This window comes from Heterocephalus glaber, unplaced genomic scaffold (genome assembly GCF_053883595.1).
Source record: "Heterocephalus glaber isolate CG9 unplaced genomic scaffold, H.glaber_assembly_v1.0 deba00001673, whole genome shotgun sequence".
NCBI lineage: Eukaryota > Metazoa > Chordata > Mammalia > Rodentia > Bathyergidae > Heterocephalus > Heterocephalus glaber.
In genome coordinates, this window is record NW_028258410.1 from 1946869 (window position 1) to 1954684 (window position 7816).

General features: G+C 40.8%; 1 pseudogene; it reads left to right on the forward strand.

The window, feature by feature from the left end:
* The first annotated feature begins 1456 nt into the window (after positions 1-1456).
* On the forward strand, positions 1457-2461 carry LOC101702140 (olfactory receptor 2T27-like; annotated as a pseudogene).
* Positions 2462-7816: the final 5355 nt, after the last annotated feature.

The following is a 7816-nucleotide window of genomic DNA, read 5'->3' on the forward strand; positions in this document are numbered from 1 at the left end:
GGAGCAAATTTCCAATGATGAATGTCATTGTATTGTATACCTAAAATGTACCAATTATTAGAATGAATAATCGATAATGCAAAATAAGAAGAAAAGGTCCAAAGGGGTAGGGGTAATGGGAGGGGCAGGGGAAAGGAAAGAAGGGAAAGAAAAAATGCTGAGAAATGGAAATAAAGTCTTTGTAAATAGGGAAGGGTGGAGGGGGTGAAGGGAGGTGTAGGAATTGGGAAAAATAAGAACCAAGATGCATTATGTAAAGGTACAATTGCCAATGAGAAATATAATTGTGTTGTATACCTAAAATGTAACAATAAAAGAATTTAACAAGAATCTCCTACACCAGAGGTTCCAGTGGAATTTTATGGGAACCCCAGCGGTCATTTAAATTGTTTTAGTAGATACATTAAAAGTGCAACAATGAGCAGGTCAGACTAGTTTATCTAGCAAAATACTGTGATTTAGCATGCAATAAGAAATTTTATGAGAAAATTTTATAACTTTTTCATAATATCTTTGAATCTTTAATAAGATTTATAGCTACAGCTCATCTCAGTTTTGAAGCCATGTTTCCTGGGCTCCATGGCTTTGTAGAAATCCTGGTTACCATAGTAGATAATGCAGATCCACATGATGCCAAGAGAGATTGTCCACACAAACTATATATGTGGTAAAACATATAATCTAGCTCCTAAGAGTAAAGTCTCCTTTGAGAGAAAATATCATCTAGTATTATTTAAATCAAGTCATCTCTCCTTTTTATTAAACCAAATATATTATTTATTACTTTCATTTCACTTAATCATGTTAAGTTGTATGTTAATAAGCAGTAGGAATTTTTGCTTAAAGAGGGAAAATAAATGCTCTCTGACCATAAGTATGATATTTTTCCTTTGATAAATTTTCTGCTAATTTTCAGGTTGCTTTATTTCTTCTCACACCTCACAGCTCTTGTGGTTTATTCTTCAGCATGAAGTCATTATCTTCAAGAGAAAAACACCTAGAAAATAGGTTAAGCTATTGAATTTTGCAATTTAAACATTTGGCAAGAATGATATAATTTGGTAAATTCCATGTGACTATCTTTCCATGGGCAAAACGCATGTTCCTGATGGGTGGCTCTGACTCAGGATTCTCAGTGTAAAAGCTGAAGTCTAGTGTGCAAAAAAGGATATGGGAGCATCATCCAACCCATTACTGTTCCATTTCTATTTATTTGCGGTGGTACAATTTTTACTCTTTTCTGTGTAGCAGCTTCAAAGTGATATATATATATATATAGAGAGAGAGAGAGAGAGAGAGAGAGAGAGAGAATAAATGCCCACAAACAATAGTCACAAGCTTCCTTGTGACCTCTTAGAGGTAGCCAGCCAGCAATAGTCAGCAAGTAGCACATCCTTCTTGAGTGGATTTTTGAGAGAATGTTGGTGTAACTTGACATAACACAGTCCTGTTCAGGATGTTTTTCTGGGAATTAAAATTTGAGCTTTCTAAAATGAGAATAACATCTGTACAACTGTTGAACTGCCCAGGACCACATCACCTGATATTTCCCAACTTGCTCTCCCACCATCTCTCTCTCTACTGTGTCACCTACAGGACTGCCAAGTGGGGCAATTATTCCATGTATGTAGAGTCTGTCCTTCTGGGTTTGTTCAGCAACTAACCATTCCCCTGGCTCCTCTCTGTGCTCATTCTGCTGGTCTTCCTGATCTCCATAGCCACCAACACCGCCCTGATTGTGCTCATCAGCATGGACCCCCAGCTGCACATGCCCATGTACTTCCTGTTCAGCCAGCTCTCCCTCATGGACATCCTGTACATCTCCATCATCATGTCCAAGATGTTGCTGGACCAAGTGATGGGCCAGTGGGCCATCTCCTTTCCAGGCTGCACAGCCTAGCACATCCTCTACTTGACCTAGGAGGGTGCCAAATTTTTCCTGCTGAGCCTCATGGCCTAGGACCACTATGTGGCAATGTGCAGCCCACTGTGCTACTTAGTGCTCATGAGCCACAGGGTCTGCCTGCTGATTGTGGCAGAGGTCTGGGTGGGTGGCTCTGTGGATGGCTTCCTGCTGACCCCAGTAACCATGCAGTTTCCATTCTGCTCATCTGGGGAGATCAACCACTTCTGTGAGGTCCCTGCACTCCTGAAGCTGTCCTGCAGTGACACCTCAGACTATGAGACAGCCATGTACGTGTGCTGCATTCTCATGCTACTCATCCCCTTCTCAGTCTTCTCGGCCTCCTATGCCTGCATCCTGCTGGCCTGTGCAGCAGGTCCAAGGCCAAGGGCTGGCAGAAGGCCGTGGCCACCTGCTCCTTGCACATGGTGGTCACCAGCCTCTTCTGCTGGGCTGCCATGTACACCTACATGCTGTGCGAGGAACAAGGATGTGCCTGGGGCCCTGTGGAAGGCCCTGGGTTGGTGCCTGTCCTTGGGGGAGGTGACTGTTTTCTGAAGACTGGTGCTTTCTTTCAACAGTTTGCAAATCAGAACACGGGACCTGGTCCTTCCCTTCAAGTGTAACTGTCCCTGTGTGGAGACTCCATATATCATTAGGGACAGCTCTGCAGGGCATGCTTAGAAATTGTAAGGCTGAGGTTTGGGAAACTTTGTCTGTGTGTTTGGAAGCCATGAGTGATCTGAGCACTTGTCCATTGTGGTTGGAGAGTGAAGTGGGATCTCAGCAGTCCCCCTCTGCTTCCACAAGGCCTTGTCCCCCTAGCAGCCTGTTGGCTGTGCAGCAGTCTCACCAGAGGAGACTCAGCCGCTTGCTTCAGCTACTCCTCCAGCTTCTCCCTCCACACTGACCTCTACCAGGAAGTAGTTCCTCACGCTTGATTTTGACACTTTTCTACGTATTATTTCAGTATCACACTGACTCTTCCCTCACGTGATTTTTTGACATTTATAGAAATATTTCCTTCCATCAGTCCATCGTTATTTGTTGGAAAAAATAGTTCTGACTCTATGTAGTGTGTTCTTAACTTAATTGTATCAAAACTGCTTGTAGCCACAAAGGTAGGTGTCATACTTTGGAAGAGACTGGAACTTTGAGATCTACATTTATGTTTTCCTACAATGTTTTTGGTAAAATCATCCTATAATAATGAATTGAGTCTTTAAAATGTGATTGTGTGATGTTGGTAAAAATGGACAGCTCCTTCATTTTTTACTGCCCATGCAGTGATGCCTGATGATACAATTTAAAAAGAAAAACTGGGGAGATACAAGTCACATCTTTCCCTATATTTAAGTATTTTTTACTTTTGAATACTCATATAAAGTAATGGAACTCTTTAGAGAGTTAAATATTTGTTCTGGAGAAAATAATGTACATTGCTCCCCTTTTTCTATTTTTTTATATTTTAATTTAGCTTAGTATATTTAATTATTTCAACACTTTTTCCTCTCTTTGTGTTTAACATTATCCTTTTGAAAAAGTGGAGAAAATTATATTTATTTCTCTTTTCTTTAGCTTTTGGCCACTTGTGTTTCCATTTTCCTATAACTTCAGAATTTCTGATCTTATATTTCAGTATCTGAGAAGGAGATCATTACAAAGAACAAAATGCACCTATCTAAAAGCACATTTTAAAGCTTACACAATTTAGTTATCTAAATATATTAGAAGAATTATCTGGAAGTTGACATGTGTTTTAGAAAATTCTAAGCTTCTCCTCTTGGAAAAGAAAGAAAGTAACTTGATATGGAGGTTTCAGTTATTTTTCTGTTTTGCATTTCCAGGGGATGGGGTGGAGGATGACACTGTGTCCTAACCCTAAATATTCTGTCTTTGTCAGTGACCCCAGCTTGGAACTACAAGTTGGAGTTGGCTTTCAGACTGTGCCATGACCTTATTTTCCTGTGATTCCTCTCCCCAGGCCCTCATTCTCTTTGAATTTTATTTCCTCCCCGTGAACCATGAAGAGAATAAAGTAGGTTGTGATCAGAAGCTGTGGCTATGTTATGATGTGGAAATGATGGGTCCACCTCCTAAATGGACAGGAAAGAATGGATGATGTCAAGACAACTCTATTCTCATCACAGAGAAGCTTCCCAGGATAAATCTGTATTCCCCAATTAAAGATATTTATTGTGTCAGGTTGGATACATTAATTTATCTTCTTGTATCCCTGTTTTTCAATATACTAAATTAGGCTATTCTAATTCAGTTCTTACTTCATAGGGTAGTATTGAGGGAGAATGAGGTAACCAGTGCAAATGCCATTTGGCTAAGGAAGGTGCTCTGTACTACAAGGTGTTATTATAATTAATTCATCACTGGTCTGAGAATTCAGCTCAGTGGTTCTGGTGCCTGCTTTGCAATTTCAAGGTTCCTAGTTTGATCCTCAGTACCAAAAAATTTAATTTTTCACTGTCCAGAAAGGAAAATGAAGCCTGCCCCAAACACATTTTTACTCCAGAGTGGTCTTGTGCCATGACATTACCTTCAAAGCAGGATTCTTTCTTGAAGGGAAGAGGTTACACAAGTGACAGATGTCTTCTAACAACCAATGACCATTAATAAAAGGTACTTTATAAATTGGTGTCCTGGTTGGGCATCACATAGCCCTGTGATAACAGAGTAGTCATTTCTCTAGTGTGTCATGGACACCTTAAGTGTCACAGAGTACCCTTGACACTGATTTCCACTAATTTTAGAAGAAAAAAAAGCCAAAACACCCAAATATGAGGAAGATTTTTGGAAGGAAATTATTTAACCAGATTTGTAGGGCTTAACTCCCTCCTTTCTCAACCTAATCAATCAAGAGTTCTCACACCTCCAGGTGTATCTTTGTATGCTGAGTTTTTGATACAGCATTGACACTAAAATTGTTTAAACTGAATGAATTATTTTACTGTAGCATGTTCTCTTCAATATTAGCCATTCTCACCTTCCTCTTCTTTACCAATATCTGTCATCCTTCTTACTTTTTCACTGCCCTCCCTTACCTCTAACTTCTGCATCACCCACCTCTCCCATCTCATGCACCTGAGTCTGTGTCTGGCCATAACCTGTGTGGCTCTGTGGAGCGATTCTCACACCCCATGGAAGTGTCTGCTCCAGTTGCTGATTGGAGCACATGGAAAATGTTCTTTAGGAAGAATTATTTATAGAGTAGTGTCCTAAATGGCTGCAAATGTGTTAAATTTTGCTTCATCTGTAATTGGAAATCATAAGCTGTAAGGTCTGTGTCTAATGATCTCTAATGAGTAGAAATCATGTAAGTAATGTGCCCATTGGGTGGTTTTAGTGCATGAAAAGTCTTCAAACATTATCTTCACTGATCTCCTGCTTCCGAAACAAGATTATTTTTTTCTTAAAATGTGTTCTCCCTGGAGAAATAAACTATGAGAAATTTCAGTTTCCCTAATGCAATGTCTTAATACACTCATGTGAATAATTTGAAAGCACATATGGCTTGTGTTTTTCTCCATTGCTGTTCCTTTCTTCTTTCCCTTTTCCTTTCCCCTGGGTCCTTCCTTTCAGTTTCTCTTACTCCAGTTTCCTTTCTGTTTCTCATGTCTGTTTTCCCAGTGCATTTGATAAATAATTAATTCTGGAAAGCACTGAATGTTTGTAAGTTTTAAAGGACATATTTTAAATACAATTTTCTCTTACAAAAATAAGCCACCGACTTGGAAGAGAAGGCCTCTAGCCACCACAGCACTATTTGTTGTTTCTCCAGAGGGAGCCCAGGCTAGATAAGAAGTCCTGTGATGAATTATCAAGAAACAGTTCCAGCCTTTCCCTTGGGAAAAAGGTCCATCTCTGTCTGGCCAGAGAGAATGGCCTCCACTGTGGCAGAAGGCTACGCAAGTTAACCTGGATTAACTGATACCGCAGAGGTCACTACTGGGGATCATGGAAATCCACCATTAATCAGCTGTCCTTGGCTGTGGCCTCATCTGCTTCCCCAGGTATTTACAATGCTGCCATCCCACTGCCACCTTACTGAGGTGTGCGCTTGGCTGCCCTGAGGTAGGATCTTAGATTTTTATGGAATCAGAGAGGATTACCCAGATGTCTAGGCATTTTCTTTGGGCATCACTCTGTAACTTTGGGAAGGCCACCTGGAGTCACTTTATCTGATAAGAGCTATATCAGTGATCTCTTTTGGATTGAGAATGATGAATACATGTTTTCACTCTTTTGCAAGCAGATCATTGAAAAGGGGATACATTCACTGGAAACACAGGGATAAGAAGAGTCTGATGATATTTCCCAAGGGCTTGAGTGAGCTTACAGAAGGGGAAAAGTGCATGTGGGAGCTAAAGGTTAGAAGGTGCTCAGCATTCATTATGAGGACTCCTCAGATGCTGATGGGCATGGGTGAGGGAGTATAATTTTAAGGTAGCAGCATGGATCACTGCCCTTTGAATATTGTTAAGGCAGGAATGCACTGTGTAAGTAGTCAGGTGTGGGTCAGTTTCCCACATGGTTGGGAAGAAATGAAAGTGTTGAGTGTGGTCTTTTCTGTTTCTATTATTTTCTAACCACTCACCTCTTTTTCTTTCTTAAGACGCACATATGTGCTTGTGATGTTTTGTTAATAACCATATTCTATTAATAAATCCACTGGACGCCAACCTAGCATGCTGCATGAGAGGCTATCAGGCAGAGGAACTAAAGCAGGACATGGTGCTGTCTCCTGTGGGACACTTAGCACCTAGGGAGTAATATCAAACACATTGTGTGTGGGGCTCTTGGTCTCTACTTCTCAATTTGTGCCATCACTGCTGCTTCTGAATAAACTCTCTGCCTCTCGTGATGCCTATTTCCTTCTCTATGCCATCAGTGGGGTGAAATAAATGTGCCATGTGTATGCCAGATGCTTTGGCTTCCATTGCTGCCATCCATGCCCACCCTGCTGTTGGGAGGGCATCTCCAAGGAGACAGTAGCAGACCCCTTCTGGCAGGGCAGCTGGAACCTTCACCCAGTGCTCTAGGAGCCCAGGTGTACTTTTTTCTGGTTCATTGTTGTTATCTTTTAAAATATTTGTTTTAGATATGTTGGCATCATGCACAATCTTCCTACGGAACTAATTCCTGGTTTAGTGGGTGTTCAATAGCTGCCACCCACATGTCATTACAGCATTAATTTTTTTGAAATAAGAAGAGGCTCTCCTATCTTCTTTAATGTCTACTGTGAAAATTTCTAAATTGTCTGTGAAAATGAGGAGGGAAAGTAGGGTGCTCATTCTCTATAACAGGGATTCCCTATTGTACCTGTGTAACTGATATGGAATCACTTAGCATTTAATGAGTGGAGCATATGAGAGGAAATCTCCAGAAATACATGATCATGAGAACTACAGAGAAGGTGAAGGAATGGGGGGAAATTCACATCATTGGATACTAAACTGGCATAGAAAAGGGGGAGTGATGTCTTATTATTCAGTATCTGAAGCAATGGTTCTTAATTTAGAAACAGACAAAGATAACAGGGAGAGCAGGTGTACACAAAAGAAGAGCTCAGTGATCAGTCTGTTGTGGCTATAGAAATTTACTAGTAGTAATTAATAGCAATGATGTGGATTTCACCACTATAAAACTGCTAGATATATTTTTCTGAAAAGATAGTTTTATTGTGTGACTTCCTGCTGGAATAACTCACTCTTACAGCCTGTTGCTTGATATTTTGAGCATATATTCCAAGCCCTCATTTTTCAGCCCCTTGTACTCCACACCCCTGGGATCTCCAAAGTGGTCTTAGCTGGGGTTGCACTGGGCCTCCCTCCCTCCCCTCCCTCCACATATGTGTCAATGCATGCATGCAAGACTTTCCTGACATTAGCTGCACCATCT